Genomic DNA, 18,700 nt, shown 5'->3' with positions numbered 1-18,700 from the left:
CTTTTATTAATTTTCCTTGACCTCGCGGCGGCTTTTGATACAGTAAAACACTCTATCCTCCTCAACAGACTGACATCGGAATTACAGGAACTGCCTTTACATGGTTCAAATCTTTCCTCAGTAACAGAGGCTATAAAGTCAGAATCAACAATAAAAAGAGTCCCCTCACTTCAATTCATCACTAGGAGTTCCTCAGGGTTCCTCCCTGTCCCCCACTCTTCAACATATACCTCCTTCCCCTGTGCCAGCTGCTAACTAACCTTAAACTAAAACACTTCCTATACACCAACATGCAAATCTTGATCCCCATTACAGAATCCATTACAAAAACACTCAAGCACTGGGAAAATTGTCTCCAAGAGGTCAATCTCCTCCTCTCTAACCTAAACCTGATACTCAATTCAGCTAAGACTGAACTCCTCCTCCTCATTTCCCCGGACAGTGATACTCCTCAAAGGTCACTCACCAATACCTTTGTTACCCAAGCAAGAGACCTGGGAGTATTAATCAACAATCGTCTAAATTTAAAAACATTTGTCAACCACACAACCAAGGACTGTTTCTATAAACTGCAGGTACTAAAAAGAATTAAGCCACTTCTTCGCTTCCACGACTTCAGAACTGTCCTCCAAGCCGTAATATTCTCCAAGATAGACTACTGCAACTCCATTTTGCTAGGTCTCCCCACCTCTTCCATCAAACCTCTTCAGATGCTTCAAAACGCGGCAGCCAGAATCCTGACAAACTCCTGCAGAAGAGACCACATCTCTCCCATTCTCAAAAATCTACACTGGCTACCAATACGTTTCAGAATTCTACACAAGTCCCTCACCATCATCCACAAAACCATCCACAACCAAGCCCCTCTCAACCTTCAATTCCCACTCAAACTACACACTTCATCCAGACCTATCAGAGAAGCCTATAGAGGATCCCTGCACGCCCCCCCAACCAAATCCACACACCATCCATCATCCAGAGAACGGACTTTCTCTACAGTGGGACCAACCATATGGAATGCTATTCCTCCCGAACTCAGACAAGAACCCTGCCTGGTGACTTTTAGAAAAAGGCTTAAGACTTGGTTATTTAAACAAGCCTTTCCCGAAACTCACTGATTCAACAGAGCAATCATTACTGTACATTCAGCACAATGTAAATAATTGTTCTTCTCGCCGTTAAGTTACTTATGCTTTGTCTTCCTCTTCCCCCAGTTCCAGCACCCCTGTTTTATTGTAACTTCTGCTTCTCTCCGCTTTAATATCTAAGGTTACTGTACCCCCGTTCCATGTAAACGGACATGATATGATTGTATCATGAATTCTGGTATAGAAAAGCACCAAATAAATAAATACTAGAAATTGGTGTGGGATATTTACTATTTATGCAATTTCTGTTCAGACAGAATACATATCTTTTCCTTGTGTCATTTTTAATTAAAAATACTGTACATTTATTTTATTTCTGCTGTGAATTGTAATGAGCAGTATGTCACATGTGAGTGTGGTCTGTCAGGTCTGTCACGATGGGGAAAAGGTTGAGAACCACTGTACTAGAAGCAGAGAACTACGGACGTCTTCCCTGCTGTGCCACAATATATGGGGAGGGACATCTGATTGGATCAGAAGCTGAAGGACCTAAATATGTATATCCTGGAAGAGAGGAGGTGCAGGAGAGATGATACAGACCTTCAGATACCTGACAGGTTTTAATGAGACAAACTTTGAACCTTTTCCATTAGAAAGGAAACAGTAGAACCAGAGGTCATGAAATGAAACTCCGGGGGGGGGGGGGGGGGATGACTCACAACCAACATCAGGAAATATTTCCTCACAGATGGTGGTGAATGCCTGGACTGCCCTTCTGGAGGAGGTGAAGACAAAAAAACAAGATTTTAAGGGGTACGGGATAAACACTGTGGGTCCCTAAAGGCTAGAGGATGAAAATGAAGAGAGTGCATGGTGGTAACCCGCTCAGCAAGACAGTTACTACCCTTAGCAGAAGCACGGGGATTACTACCCTCAACCAATAAGCCTTGATACTTTTGACAACTGCAATATATCACCGTCCACTTTGGAGGAGGAAGGAGAGGAAATTAGATTCAGATGACAACCATCATGGTCCCCGACTTTCATGGTCTGAGGTACTGATTTGCAGACGTAAGGGAAAAAGCATTTTCGTGCTTCTATGACCAAATTCAAAAGCAAAGCAAGTCAAGCAGCATTGACTCCTCACCCAGTAAAAATGTTGCTAGCAGTAATATTTTATGGGTTAAATAGTTGCTTGGTATTTTTATTGTAAAATATTACTATCCTTATCATAAGGCTTGGGGGTAAGTGTATGAACTACCCTTAAGAGAAACTTGGGGTTAACCTGCCAGCACAATAGATGCTATCATAAGATAAAATTTAACATGTAATGACAGCAGAAAAGGACCAAATGGTCCAGCCAGTCTGCCAGCAAGCTTATGATAGTATCTACTGAGCCATGTAGGTTACCCTCAAATTTCTCTTAAGGGTAGTCCATGCACTTACCCCCAAGCCTTATGATAAGGATAGTAATATTTACACTCAAAAACCATTGGGGTAGATCTTAAAAGCCCTGCACACCGGCACGCCTATTTTGCATAGGCCGCCGGCACGTGCAATGCCCCGGGACGCGTGCAAGTCCCGGGGCTTTGTAAAAAGGGTGGGAGGGGCATGTCCGGGGGCGTGCCAGCCGGCCAGGGGTGTGTCCGAGTCAGGGAGCAGGCCGGGAGGGTGGTCCCGAGTCCCCCGGCACTGCGGCCTGTGCCGAGGGATGCAGAGACGGCACGCACAAGTTACGCCTGCCTCAAGCAGGCATAACTTGTACAGCAAAGGTAGGGCTGGGGGGTGGGTTAGATAGGGGAATGGAGGGGAAGGTGGGGGGGATGCAGAAGGAAAGTTCCCTCCGAGGCCGCTTGGCTCTGCGCGCACAGGCGGCCGATTTTGCGCAGCCTTGCACGCGCCGACCCTGGATTTTATAGGCTACACGCGTATCTTATAAAATCCGGCGTACTTTTTAAAGATCTACCTCAGAGTGATTAAAGTGAAAAAGGTATATATTATGGTTGTAATCAAACTATTATGCATCACAGAAGAGCACAATATGAAACATTAAATAACAGTGAGGGGGTTCTAACTTTGTGCAACAAACAGCAATTTAACTTACTAGAAAATTATTATCTTACTATAAAGAAAATTAAAACAGTCAGGAATTAGGCACAGAGGCTTTCTGCACAAATACAAAGCAGTAAGCCCTGTGCAAGCAAACAGCAAATGAACTTACTGGAATAATTTCTTACTATAAAGAAATGAAACACACTATAAATAGGCACAGAAGCTTTCTACACAACTTCAAGAATAATCAGAAATACTTAGCCACGATGCAGGTTCAAAGCAATAAGCAGAAATACTTAAGCCACAATGCAGGTTGCACAATGAATATACACGTCCTCCAAGGGAAATCACTCCAGCGTGTGCACAGGACAATGGCTTCTCCTACTCTGATTACCTTCGCTCTGATTAACATCGCTCTAAGCTTCAACGGCAAGAGGAAATGTGGAAAAAAGGATTTGCTATCACAAAGAGGGGAGTAGCTGGCTTGTTACGGTGGTTACTACCCCAAACCAAATAAGCCTAATACTTCACTTTCCAAGCATATACAGCATAGTTCTCTGCTTCAACGGCAGGGGAGAAGAAAAGAGGGTTCGCACTCACAAAGCGGGGAGTAGCTGGCTTATTACGGCGGTTACTACCCCAAACCAAATGTGCCTGATACTTCGCTTTCGATGCATATCCAGCATGGCTCTCTGCTTCATGGCATGGGAGAGGCTGATACATCAAGCATTTCCAGCATAGCTCTCTGCTTCAACAGCAGGGGAATAAGAAAAGCTGAGGCTTCACGCATATCCAGAATAGCTTCAACTGCAGGGGAGAAAAGAAAAAAAAAAAAAAAAGGATTCGCACTCACAAAGCAGGGAGTAGCTGGCTTGTTACGGCGGTTACTACCCTAAACCAAAAGGGCCTGATACTTCACTTTCAATGCATAACCAGCATGGCTCTCCGCTTCAACGGCAGGAGAGAAGAAAAACAACCAATAGGGGCTGTATGACAGTCTGGGTAAAGGGAATAAACATGGGTGTAGCTTGCTTATTGCAGCAGTTACTACCCCTACTACCCCTAACTAATCAAGCTAGGTATTTCACTTGGATGCAGCTCCATCACTGCTCTCTACATTAATGGTGGGGGTGGAAGGGAAATAGAACCAAGAGTTAAGAGAAAATGATAAGTATGAGAGAAAAAAAATGTGTGAAGCTTGCTGGGCAGACTAGATGGGCCATTTGGTCTTCTTCTGCCGTCATTTCTATGTTTCTATGTTTCTATATGTTTCTAAAATGCTACACATCTTACAAATTCTGCCAGGGGTATGTAAACTTATGAGCACCAGTGTATTGTGTTCTTGATAGGTTTGGACAGATGGTTTTTTTCAGCACTTCTTAGACAGAACTGAGCTGAAGTTCAGCATACACATGCATGGCCATTGTAAGTTTGCCTTTGATATTAAATTGCAAGTTTGGAAGTAAAGACAGTAAGTAAATTAAAAAAACTGTGATCGATTATTATGTTTGAGTGTAGAGTGACTCTTGGAAGAAACCAAGAAGTTTTCCCAGCATACTACTATTCATATTTTGTTACCTTTTAAAAATTTCATAAAAGGATAATTAAAGAATAAAATCTGCCCCCCCCTTCTGAAACACACCTGTTTGCAGCCCTCCCCCCCCCCCAAGGAAATGTACCCATCTTATCTTTTTGCGTAAGAAGCTTCCAGACCAGTAACATCCACACCCAGTTATCATAGGCACGAAGGGCTGACATATTGCAATGAAAAGATTAGCTTTGCTTCAAATGAGAATCTCTCAAAGACACCATGAGCTCCAAGGTCAGAACACAGAACAATCTCTATAGGTACCTTTTTGCAGGACCCCCCCAGTCCACAGAAAGGATAAAAATGTACAGAAGTAATGACATGTACCAAATAGATCAGATTATTCCTGGAGATGCTAGCTGAACATATTTCAAGTTAAGGCTCTGGTAGTCTAACCACCTTATAACATGCTTGGAGTCTAAAAACCAAACATGCAAATTGGGGATGCTACTCTTCCCCTACACTTTTCACAGAGGAAATGAAAATTCACCAGCAGTAAAGACTAGCAGCTCTTCCTCCTCACATCTCCATTGAAATTGATAGTCTGGTGCATAACTTTTCAGAGATGCAATCTCCACTCCCCCCCCCCCATATATAAAAAAACAAAAAAAACCCAAACACCACCTGGTGTACAATGCAGTGAAACACAAAAAGCACACATCCCTGCGGTACTGTGATCTAAGTGTGCACAAACAAGACCTTCCTCTTTGGCCTGCCACATCCCTTTATTTATACAACATATACAGTCACCATGGCTACTGCTGTAAGCAAGAGATTATGACTGCAGGAAAGAAAATGGTTAGTTAGCTCAGAAGGGATAAGCATTTGGTTAGATTCCAAGCAGGAAGGGCTTGGGCCCTGCACTTGCACCTTTACATTTGTGCTTATGATTAGAGACAGTCAAGTCATTTAAGCACATGCTGAAATGCATAAGGGCTCTCTGGGTGTTAATGAAGAATTCTGCACCTACAAAAAAAAAAAGTTTCATGTGAGTCTGTGATTAAGTCACTAGATTGGCTCCTATTTGTGCATACAGTTCAAGCTCCTCTTGCTTGCAAGAGCATTCACTCTGCAACTCCTCATCATCTCCACTTCTCTCTCCCTACTTTTTCCTTGTGAAAGTGGCTCATTGGGCAAGTCACTTTCATCTATGCCCTTCTCCTCCACCACCTCCACCTTCTAACTCCATGCTTCCCACCTTGCTGCACTAGATGCTTGGAATGTAGAGTTTGTGCCTCATGCTCCCTCTCCTTATTCAGACTCCGGCCTGTGGTATCACCAAAGTTATAGAAGAAAGGAGAGGTTGGAACAATCCTCCCATCTCCTTGGTCAGGAATGTAAAGCAACTCCTCACCAAGTCTGCAATTTGGTCAAGCAACTGATGTGTCCTCTATCCTGGCATAGGTGGTAGGAGGATACCCTCTTCCGAGACCAGGACAGGCTCCTACATGAGATTGGGCAGCCTTTTAAAAATAAGAGAAACTATTGAGGTCATTGGCTTAGCAATCTCCAGGCAAAGTCCATTCGCCACTAGTCTAGGCAGTGCAAGTTATTGGCAGTGGCAGGGGCAACTTAACCCCTTCTCCTGCAGATCTATGATGGGTTGTGCAGAGCTGTGTTGGCAAAAGCAGCCTGAAAAATTGAAGTCTATTGTAGATGTGTCAGCAGCTTCGATATGCTTCAACAGGCTTGAAATATGCAAAGAATCCAGCACATGTCTATGATATTATATTCTTTGCTTCAGAGCTGTGGCAGCATCTTTGCACTGTGCAATGAGGGATCATAAGATATAGGATCCTGAGCACTGTGTGACTGCAGAGTAAGTACATCGGTATGCAAAGCTGCACCGTTCTGTTTCTGCAGCCTGTGTGAATAAGAACATAAGAACATAAGAAAATGCCATACTGGGTCAGACCAAGGGTCCATCAAGCCCAGCATCCTGTTTCCAACAGTGGCCAATCCAGGCCATAAGAACCTGGCAAGTACCCAAAAACTAAGTCTATTCCATGTAACCATTGCTAATGGCAGTGGCTATTCTTTAAGTGAACTTAATAGCAGGTAATGGACTTCTCCTCCAAGAACCTATCCAATCCTTTTTTAAACACAGCTATACTAACTGCACTAACCACATCCTCTGGCAACAAATTCCAGAGTTTAATTGTGCATTGAGTAAAAAAGAACTTTCTCCGATTAGTTTTAAATGTGCCCCATGCTAACTTCATGGAGTGCCCCCTAGTCTTTCTACTATCCGAAAGAGTAAATAACAGATTCCCATCTACCCGTTCTAGACCTCTCATGATTTTAAACACCTCTATCATATCCCCCCTCAGTCGTCTCTTCTCCAAGCTGAAAGGTCCTAACCTCTTTAGTCTATCCTCATAGGGGAGTTGTTCCATTCCCCTTATCATTTTGGTAACCCTTCTCTGTACCTTCTCCATCGCAATTATATCTTTTTTGAGATGTGGTGACCAGAATTGTACACAATATTCAAGGTGCGGTCTCACCATGGAGCGATACAGAGGCATTATGACATTTTCCGTTTTATTCACCATTCCCTTTCTAATAATTCCCAACATTCTGTTTGCTTTTTTGACTGCCGCAGCACACTGTACCGACGATTTCAATTTGTTATCCACTATGACACCTAGATCTCTTTCTTGGGTTGTAGCACCTAATATGGAACCCAACATTGTGTAATTATAGCATGGGTTATTTTTCCCTATATGCATCACCTTGCACTTATCCACATTAAATTTCATCTGCCATTTGGATGCCCAATTTTCCAGTCTCATAAGGTCTTCCTGCAATTTATCACAATCTGCTTGTGATTTATCTACTCTGAACAATTTTGTGTCATCTGCAAATTTGATTATCTCACTCGTCGTATTTCTTTCCAGATCATTTATAAATATATTGAAAAGTAAGGGTCCCAATACAGATCCCTGAGGCACTCCACTGTCCACTCCCTTCTACTGAGAGAATTGCCCATTTAATCCTACTCTCTGTTTCCTGTCTTTTAGCCAGTTTGCAATCCACGAAAGGACATCGCCACCTATCCCATGACTTTTTACTTTTCCTAGAAGCCTCTCATGAGGAACTTTGTCAAACGCCTTCTGAAAATCCAAGTATACTATATCTACCGGTTCACCTTTATCCACATGTTTATTAACTCCTTCAAAAAAGTGAAGCAGATTTGTGAGGCAAGACTTGCCCTGGGTAAAGCCATGCTGACTTTGTTCCATTAAACCATGTCTTTCTATATGTTCTGTGATTTTGATGTTTAGAACACTTTCCACTATTTTTCCTGGCACTGAAGTCAGGCTAACCGGTCTGTAGTTTCCCGGATCGCCCCTGGAGCCCTTTTTAAATATTGGGGTTACATTTGCTATCCTCCAGTCTTCAGATACAATGGATGATTTTAATGATAAGTTACAAATTTTTACTAATAGGTCTGAAATTTCATTTTTTAGTTCCTTCAGAACTCTGGGGTGTATACCATCCGGTCCAGGTGATTTACTACTCTTCAGTATGTGCTCATCTGTTTGTTACATTGCTGCCTGCAATTTATATTATTGCTTAGCTTAGGTTCTCTACATCTGTGGTTCTCAATCTTTTTTTTTTTTGTCAGAACACACCTGACAGATGGTCCTCACAAGTATGACACAGTGAACACATGACTGTCACGAGGTTAAATGTAAGCACTCTGCATTCACAGGAACCGCCCCCCCTTGACCCCAACAATGGGTGCAAAGCAGAAGTAGAATATTCCCTGTACAACTCACCTTACAAATATATATATATATATTCTGGTGATATCTCAGTAACTAACACAAACGCCCTCTACTACCAGGCTCAATAGTCCTACTTAAGAAAAGACAGCAGTTCACTACCAATGCATGTCCTATTGAGAAAACACAACAAATAAGACAGATACAAAATGCCTACATGCTAGTAAAATACCTCACCTTGGTCACACATTCAAAACCAGCCTTTACCAAATACAGAAAGATCACATATTACAAATATGGAGAAACTGGAATGGAAACCCAAAAAAGCCACTCTGCATGCAGTGCAAACCTGGAGAAATGGAAACAAATAGGGATGTGCAGAGGGACGCCACACATTGCATTTGGGATTCGTATTTGTCGGGGGGGCAGATACGTTGCATTCGGCAAGGCCCCCCCCCCCCCGATACCTTTATATGTCAATTCTTATTCGTTTCCTGGCTAAAATTAAACTACAACCCCCCCACCTTCCTGACCCCCCCCCCCAAGACTTGCCAAAAGTCCCTGGTGGTCCAGTAGCCATCTCCTGCACTCAAGCCTTGGCTGCCAGTATTCAAAATGGCACCAATAGCCTTTGACCTACTATGTCACAGGGGCTACCAGTGCCATTGGTCAGCCCCTGTCTCATGGTAGGAGCACAATATGGCACCGGCCATCCATTGCTCCTACCATGTGACAGGGGCTGACCCTCCTGACCCCCACAAGACTTGCCAAAAGTCCAGCAGGGGTCCGGGAGCGACCTCCTGCACTTGGGCCGTTGGCTACCAGTATTCAAAATGGCACCAATAGCTGGCCATCCATTGCTCCTACCATGTGACAGGGGCGATAGCCTTTGACCTACTATGTCACAGGGGCTATCGGCGCCATTTTGAATACCGGCAGCCGAGGCTTGAGTGCAGGAGATGGCTCCCGGAACCCCCGCGAGTTTTGGTAAGTTTTGGGGGTTGTTAGGAGGGTTGGGGGGGGGCGTTATTTGCTCCTTTAGGCGGCCGAATAATTCGGCGAAGAGTCATTGTATTCGTGGGGAATCGCGATACGTTTTGCTTCCCCACATATGGCCATATACGTTGCGGATTACCAATTCGTAGGGAACGAATGCACACCCCTAGAAACAAATATAGCACTTAACACTCCCAGGATATGCAGTAATACACAAACTAATCTGTAAAAAGTTACATCTGTATTTAGACATTTTATACCATCATTCCAACTGAAGATCACAACAGTTTACAAAAGTAACATTCATACTATAGATCAACACAATTGGGAGTAATTTCAATAAACAATGATGTTCTAATACATTTTTCACTAAATGTCTACAGTAAAGTTCTAGCTCATTTTTGCTAGGGGTCTGGGAACATTAGGCTGGAAGAACAGAAATTGTCTCAGTAAATTTACAGTGTTGAGGTGTCAGATATTAATTAGTAACGAGAGGATAAAAGTGTCTCATTATTGCAGACTCTGCATTCTGTTACTTTAAGTTAGGTTATACGCATTTTTGAATAACCATGTTTTTAGCTCACGTTTGAATATTTTTCCTACTGGTATCAGTCGTATTGTCTCAGGTAGAGAATTAAGAGTTTTGGGCCTGCTGTGGAAGACACACAATCTCTTATTTCCATGTTGTAGGCACAGTCAGTCCTTTCTTTTGTGATCTTAAGAGTTCTCTGCAGCATGTATGGTTGTAGAGTCACAACCATCAGCCCAGGATTTTCAGAGCGGCTGATTTTAAATATTAAATGTTAATACTTTGTAATATTTTCATGATTGTACTGGTAGCAAATATAGTGCTAACTGTGAGGGTGTGATGTGACCAAATTTCCTCATTCCTATTAGTTTTGCTGCATTTTGTAGTAACTGTAGTTTTTTTTAGACAATTAGGAAGTCCAAGTAATAGGGAGTTACAGTAGTCTGTTTGAGAAGATGAGCATTTGTAGAACCGCATGGAAGTCTTCAAACGTTAGTAAAGGTTTCAGTCTATGTAGTATGCGCAGCTTTGTGTCTCCTGTATTAATTTATGTGCTTTTCATCTAACTGGATTCCTAAGTCCCCCACTTGATCAGAGAGTCTGATTTGAAAATGACCCAGGTCTAAGGGTAGAGGTTTAACCAGAGGAGTTTTCTCCTTAATCAAATGATTTCAGTTTTGTATTTATAGAGTTGGGATAGTTCTTGCTGTATTGCCCTTCTGTATGTTGAGAGCATTAACGCTATATTTTCAAAATAATTTCACAAGAGGAACGTAGAACTGAATGTCATCTGCCTTTAAGGTGGCAATTCCTAATTCTGCCAGTAATTTGCACAGAGTAAGCAAGTAAATGTTGAATAGTGTTGATGAGAGTGTGGAACCCTGGGGATACCTGTATCAATAGGGAAACAGGTTGCCCAGTTTGTCTTGGAATGTCCTATTTGATAAGAAGGAAGAGAACCATTTGCAAACCAATTTTTCCTCAGGTGATGACATAGCAAGGTATGGTCTACAGTGTTGAAGGCTGCTGAAAGATCAATTAGAACCAGTATGTAGGATTCATCATAGTCAAATCCCTGTAGTACAAGGTCCATTAAAGATACAAGTAAAGTCTCGGTTAAGCAATTTTTTCTGAATCCGAATTGGTTTGGATATGGAATATCATGGTCTTCTAGTTGTTTTCCAGTTGAGATAACATTGCTTTTTCAAGAACTTTTGAGAGAAAAAGAAATTGGGACAATCAGCAAATATCCAATTTTTATTTTTTTTATTAATTGAAATTTACAATTTTTTTTTTTTATAAGCACATAACTTGTGGAAATACAGCAAGATACTGGGATATCAATACAAATGTCATAAGTAAAATACAAAGAAAAAATTCCATAATATTGATTTATCCAGAATCTAGCATGTATTATAAACATGCAGGAGATTCTGGAAATTAGTACAATAACATAAGAAATATATTATACTTGCAATAAGAGAGATACCTAACAGACATTACACTGAGCATAACACATTGTATTCCATCACTGATATATAATGCTAAACAGAAGGAGCAGAGATATAGGAGTCAAGATATGCATGCAAAGAAGCAGGAACTAAATAAAATATATCTAGCTCCATGGTGAAAAATTAAACATTTGCATGGAAATCTTAAAGTAAACTTTGCACCAAGTGCCATAATTTCAGAGCGCATTGTTAAGAATTTTTTACGCCTTTCTTGGGCTGTATGAATGATATCCGAATATACCCATACAGGCTGGCAAAAGAATAGTGAAAACCTGTATCGAAAAAATTGTCAAGAAAAATCTCTGTCCTGAGGAAAAACCAAAGAGACAAAAAGAGCTCCACGCTGAGAAAGTCACTTCCATAGAGGATTCCAATATCTGAGATAAATTAGGCTCCAGCTCCTGGACATTTTCTTCTTGACCTGTATCCAATTTTTACCACCATATAGGCTTTAACAGGGGGAATGGCTTCAGTAGGAATCTTAAGAGACTCAGTTAAATATTTTTTAAACATTTCCAAAGGAGGTATATAATTAGACTTAGGTATCTTAACCTCAGGATTTTGAATTTCCCCAAGAGAATTTTCAATGTTTTCCAACGTTCTCAATTGGAACAAGTCAGATTTAATCATCGTATCTTGAACCTGTTGTAATGTGGTAATTTGTTGATTTAGACCCTCCAACTTCTGAGAATGAGAGTCTATTGTGGTTTCAATGACTTGAATTTGATTAGAAAAAGTATAAGTAACATCAACTAGTGAAGAAAGACTTTTCCAAAGTAACTAAAGCTGACCAAATAGAGTCCAGGGTTATCACAGAATGTCTAGCAAGGTGAAAATTATCCATACCTTCATTCCTCTGTATAGCAGTTTGAGAGAAACTACTCACATTTCCCCCTGGAGTAGAAGTTGCCAAACAGATTCGAACAGATGGATCCTCCTCACCCTCTGAGTCTCCAATTTGCTCAGAGATCGGGAATTTCTTTAAAATGTTGGCAGATATTGTCGCGGCTCTTTCAGGGGAGACCTCCCCAGTAACTGTCGGTCTAGGGCATTCCAGCCCACCCGACAGAGTGGAATCTCGAGAAATGGCCGCCACAGGGGGCAAAGGCGGGGTAAATGGAGCGCTGGGACTCAGAGTGACAAAGACTAATAATGGAGCCGCCTGCTCCGCGACTCCAGACACTGAAGATGCCTCCAAAACAAGCTCAGTTTCAGAGTCATGAAGCCCTCGATGGTAAGCTGTAACGGGTCAGTTTTGGGAGTAACTGAGGGCTCTTCCCTTATCCGAGCCTTACATTTGGTATGAGGCATATTGAAGAAAAAAGAATAGGAAAATAGAGAGCTTCAGAAATCCATGTCTCTCTTCAGGCCCCAATCATCAATTCTACCTGTTTTATTTTTTTAGGACAGGTTTTATCACAGCTTGTTTTGCCCCATCTGGTACCAATCCTCCAAAGAGTGAGTGACTGATTCTGGTTGCAATTGCTGGGTCACGTGGGTGAATGGCAGGATTAATTTTAGTTATGAATTGACCGATTTAAATGTAGATACTCTGTTGAATGCGGTCCATTTAGCCTGTTCATGTTTTTCTTCAGATTCTTTTATTGGTGGGCCAGTGGAAAAGTATATTTTTAACCTATTGATTTTGTCTAATAAGTGGCATATTCATTGCAGGCATTCTTTGAGAAGTAGTAGTTACTTGATATGGTGGAAGACTGGTCCTTGATTAACTACTTTGAAGAGCAATTCGGAATTAATTACCCCATGAATCTGTTTGGCATAGTAGTCTTTTTTGCTTTGTTGATTAGTGCAAGGTATTTTGTTAGGAGAGATCTATATTTTCCTAGGGATTCTGCAGTTGGGCATTTCCGCCATTGTTTCTCAGTGTCTGTTTAGTGCATCTTAGCTAGTCATTGCACCATGGCTTTTTTTTTTGTGGTGTTCTGTTTTTTGGAATGGTGTAATCTGTATTGGGCTTAGGTTTTCAGCTATTTCATTGAGTATTATATCCCAAGAGTCAAAAGCTGAAGAGGCATTAGCTTGATTAAAATAAATTAGCTTACTTTTAATTGCTTCTGCAAGTATATCTGATTTAATCTTTTTTTCTGAAAGTAAAAGTTTGATTTAAAGTTTTACACATTGGGTTGAGGAAGTCTATTTCTGCTTTTATTAGTTGGTGATCAGACCAGGGCAGCATAGCATGGGAAGTACTGATAAGGCAATTATTGTGATAGGACATATTCTAGATCTAATATTTGCCAGCTTTATGAGTGAGATTAGAAACACATTGTGACCATCCCATTGCTTCCAAAAAGATTTTCTGTAGGGCGGCCAGTGAGGAGAGGGCAATTGCCCAATCCTTGGGCAGGAAAGGATGCTTCCGAGGAGTCATTGCTCCATGGGTCATAAGGACCCTCCTCCTTGCTGGGGCCCAGACGGGCACTGGGCTTGTGCCCCAAGTATACTGGCGGCATCAATGGAACCCCCAGGATCAATGGCATCAACCGTGGTATGCTGGGAGGAACATTGAATACAGTATCACTAAGCTGTACATAAATCTATATGAGTAAATAGGAGACAGAAAGCAGATGTTGCTTACCTGTAACAGTGTTCTCACAGGACAGCAGGATGTTAGTCCTCACATATGGGTGACATCACAGGATGGAGCCCAATCACAGAACCCTTTTGTCAAAGTTTATAGAACTTTGACTGGCACCTACTGGGCATGCCCAGCATGGCACCAACCCTGCATCCAGCAGGGGTCCCCCTTCAGTCTTGTTTAAAAGCTACAGAAGTGCTGAAAAATAAAATAAGAAATGTAACGAACCCAACACTGCGGGGTGGCAGGCGGGTTTCATGAGAACTAACATCCTGCTGTCCTGTGAGAACACCTGTTACAGGTAAGCAACATTTACTTTCTCACAGGACAGTAGTCCTCACATATGGGCGAGTACCGAGCTGAGAATGTACCAAATGTACCCAGTTGTGCAAAGGCACTAGGACTGGGGTGGAATTTGGCGGAGGGCATCCTGAGCCCTAACGGGCAGGCAGAAGGGTATTGGTACGTCAAGTTGTAAATAGGTTGCGCAAGACTGACCAGCCGAAGATGGAATCTTGTCTTCCGGCCTTGTCTAAGAAATAATGGGCTGTAAAGGTATGGAGAGAACTCCAGGTGGCAGCCCTGCAAATGTCAGGAAGTGGCACCGAGCATAGGTGTGCTACTGAAGTCGCCATGGCCCTCACAGAGTATGCTTTAACACGGTCCTGAAGTGGAATGCCTGCTTGCTGATAGCAAAAGGATATGCAGTCCGCTAACCAGGAGGAGAGAGTCTGCTTACCCACAGGCTGCCATAATTTGATGGAATGGAAAGAGACAAATTTGAGTGCTTTTCCTGTGGGCAGCTGTATGGTCTAGGTAGAACGCTAGAGCCCGTTTACAGTCAAGGGTATGCAGAGCCTGCTCTCCTGGATTGGAATGGGGCCTGGGAAAAGAGGTAGGTAGTATAATGGATTGATTGAGATGAAACTCAGATACTACCTTAGGCAAGAACTTAGGGTGAGTGCGGAGTACTGCCCGGTCCTGGAGAAGTTTAGTGTAAGACGGATAGGTAACTAGAGCCTGTAACTAACTCTGCGAGCCAAAGTGATTGCCAAAAGGAAAATCACTTTCCATGTGAGATAGCGAATATCACAGAATTAGAGAGGCTCGAATGGTGGTTTCATGAGCCGACCAAAACCAGACTGAGGTCCCAAGAAGGGGACGGAGAGCACAGTGGAGGCTTGAGGTGAAGCAAGCCCTTCAGAAAACGTGTTACAAGGGATTTTACTGAAATAGGAATGTCCCCAATACCTTTGTGGAAGGCAGCTACCGTACTGACATGCATTCTGATGGAGGAAGTTTTTAGACCAGATTCTGACAAGCGCCAGAGATAGTCTAGAAACTTCGTGGCGGGACAGGTAAAGGGGTTCAAGGGATTGAGAAGAGCACCATGACTTAAACCTGTTCCATTTGTTAAGGTAGGATTTTCTCATGGAAGGCTTCCGTGAAGCCATCAGGACATGGGAAACTGGCTCCGAAAGGTTAAGTGGCTGAAGAATTAACCTTTCAATATGCAGGCCGACAGGGACAAGGCTTGAAGATTGGGATGGCGTAGGCACCAGTCGTTTTGAGTGATCAGAAGCGGGTCCTTTCCCAAGGGAATGTGCCCGCAAACGGAGAGATCCTGGAGTATTGGAAACCGCATTTGGCATGGCCAGTGAGGTGCTATCAGAATCATGGTTCCCTTGTCCTGACGTAACTTCACGAGAGTCTGAGAGAAGTGGAAGTGGAGGGAATGCATATAGGAGACCGGTCGCCCATGAGAGGGAGAACGCATCTCTTGGCTGAGAGTGTTTTCTGCGAGTGAGAGAGCAAAAGTTCTCTACTTTGCGGTTTTGAAGTGATGCAAAGAGGTCTATATGAGGGTAACCCCATTGTTGGAAGATCGAGTCCGCCCACTGAAGGGTTGAGAGACCACTCATGCGGCTGAAAGGTGCGACTCAGCTTGTCTGCCAACACATTGTTCACTCCCGGCAAGCAAGTGACCCTGAGGTACATTGAGTGGGAGAGAGCCTCCGTCCATATCTGCGCAGCTTCCTGACACAGAAGGTAGGAGCCACTACCTCCCTGTTTTTTGATGTGCCACACTGAATCAGGATGACTTGATTGGACAGGCGATCCTAAAATACCCTGAGAGCATATCTGATTGCTCGCAGCTCCATGAAATTGATTTGGTGTTTGGCTTCCTCTGGAGACCAAGATCCTTGTGTCTGCAGTTCGGCCACATGGGCTCCCCAGCCGAGGTTGGCAGCATCGGTGGTGAGAATTATTTGAGGGTCTGGAGCCTGGAAGGGCAAAGCCTTGGAGGAGATTGATCCAGTTTTTCCACCATGCTAGAGACTGACTGAGTGAGTCTGTGACGTGGACAATGGTAGACAGGGGCTGAATGGATTGAGTCCACTGCATGACTCATGGCCAAGTGGGCCATTGGGGGTAACCTGAACTGAAGACACCATGTGTCCCAGCAGGATGAGGAAGTGGCGTGCAGTCATGCGGTGCTGAGACTGTTGATGGTGTAAGAGAGAGACTAGAGAGAGCTCGCTGTCGCAGCAGAAAAGCTTTTGCCTGCAAGGTGTCCAAGTCTGCCCCTACGAATGATAACGTTTGAGATGGGACTAAGGAGGATTTGTCGTAATTGACGAGAAATCCTAATGAAATCAGAGTGCGTAAGGTAAGATGTAGGGACGACAGAGCAGATTGCTGAGTGGGAGCCCTGATCAACCAATCGTCTAGATAGTGTTCACATCTAACCCTGAGTCCCGAGGAAGGCTGCAACTACTACGAGGCGTTTTGTGAAGACTCGTGGTGCAGACGCGAGGCCAAATGGAAGCACTCGGTACTGATAGTGCTTGGGGCCTACCAGAAATCTCAGGAATTTGCGATGAGATGGAGTTATCGCAATGTGTGTGTATGCGTCCCGGAGGTCTAGAGAGCAGAACCAGTCTCCTCTTTGCAGAAGAGGAAGAAGAGAACCCAAGGTTACCATCTTGAACTTTTCTCGTTGGAGGTACTTGTTGAGGGCACATAGGTCCAGAATTGGACAGACGCCTCCCGATTTTTTGGGGATTAGAAAGTACTGGGAATAGAACCCTAGGCCGTTTTGAGAGTAGGGCACTTGTTCTATTGCTTTGGACTGGAGGAGGGAAACCTCCTATTCCAGGAGGATGGAGTGGTTGGATATTCTCCATGTCGGTAAAGGTGGCGAGTCTGGTGGGATGGAGAGAAAGTTCAGATGATAACCTTGAGCGATTATTGCCAGGATCCACTGGTCTGAGGTGATTGAGTGCCAACTGTTGAAATGGCACAATCGACCTCCCACTGGTATCTGAGGCAGTGGAAGCTGGCTGCTGCTCTCTATGCAGGAGTCAAAAACCGGAAGCAAGGCCTGGCTGAGGAGCTGCTTGAGGCTTTTGTTTTCGTAGTTGACAAGACTGGGTTTTTTGGAAAGGTCTCGTAGAACGAGTTCTAGACAGTGGCGGGTAGGATTTCTTCGGACAGAAGAATGACTTCTTAGTGTCCTTTCGGAGAGGCTGTTTTGAGGAATATTCAGAAAGCATCAGAGAGAGCTGTATCAGGGTCTCATGATGGTCCTTGAGTTCCGCCACCGTCCATTGAATCTGTTTGCCAAAGAGAGATTGTCTCCTACACAGGGCAGGTCGGACAATCTGTCCTGTACTTCAGGGCGAAGGTCTGAAGACTTGAGCTTGGCCCATCTTCTTGCTGAAATAGCAGCTGCAGATACAATATCTTTGACACTGCTAGCAGGGTAAGATGATCTTATCTCATGCTTGCCTGCCTCAAAGCCCTTGCTCACTAGCAGGCCGATACAGTAAGGAGCGGTAGGAAGAGCTGCGTTAGTGCCAGGTGCACCCGCGTTTGCCGCACGCACAGTTCGGCTCACCTACCGCTCGATACTGTATTTAAATAGCTTGCAAATGCAAGCCGCATCCAAGAAGCGTCTGAAGAGTTAGGCCCGCGCAACCCATTTTACTGTATAGGTGCTTTATACAGCGCCTATACAGTATCCTGGGTGCGCTGGTTCCTGTCATTTCAAATGTCATTTGAAATGACAGGCACCAGGAAGTGGATCCCAACTTTAACCAAAGAAAACCTAAAAACCTAAAATCCCCTCCTCCTGAAGAGACTCGACATGTAAAATATGTGAATAAGTGTAACCAACTTATTTTGTTTCTTTTTCAGCCTTCTCTGCCGTCCTCCAGAGGGGGCAGCCGGCGGTGAAAGCGGCTTCCAGCGGCCCCCGCCGGCGAAGACTGACGAACGCACGCCCGTAGCGCATGGGCGCTCAAGCCAATGAAAGCACATGGACAGGCGTGCATGACGTACGCCGTGACGTCACGCATGCGCGTTCATGTGCTTTCATTGGCTTGAGCGCCCGTCAATTCGGGTGCTCTAGCCAGCGAAGCCCATGACGTTTTACATATTTTACATGTCCAGTCGCTTCGGGGGGAGGGGATTTTAGGTTTTCTTTTGGGGGAAAGTTTGCAGTCTACCCTTACCCCTGCCTCTAATGCAGGGGTAGGGGTAGGTGGTAAATTAGCAGGTTAAAAAAAGGCGATAGTCGGGGCGCGCGTTACCGAATTGGGGGGGG

The 18,700-nt window shown here is 43.8% G+C and overlaps 1 protein-coding gene across 2 annotated transcripts in view; it reads right to left on the bottom strand.

Annotated features, from left to right (window-relative positions):
• Positions 1-18,700, bottom strand: part of SYTL4 (synaptotagmin like 4) — a 155,180-nt gene that overhangs the window by 103,061 nt on the left and 33,419 nt on the right. Inside the window, exon 1 of one of the 2 annotated variants that reach the window (XM_029607401.1) lies at positions 3,741-3,777. The exons of the other annotated variant lie outside the window; for it this stretch is intronic. The gene's annotated coding sequence lies outside the window, so the exon portion shown is untranslated. Of the gene's footprint in view, positions 1-3,740; positions 3,778-18,700 lie in introns of those variants that run through there. 2 annotated transcript variants of the gene reach the window in all.

Source organism: Rhinatrema bivittatum, chromosome 6 (assembly GCF_901001135.1).
Source record: "Rhinatrema bivittatum chromosome 6, aRhiBiv1.1, whole genome shotgun sequence".
Taxonomy (NCBI): Eukaryota; Metazoa; Chordata; class Amphibia; order Gymnophiona; family Rhinatrematidae; genus Rhinatrema; species Rhinatrema bivittatum.
Note: the sequence above shows the minus strand (reverse complement) of the source record. Positions and strands in the feature narration are given on the sequence as shown.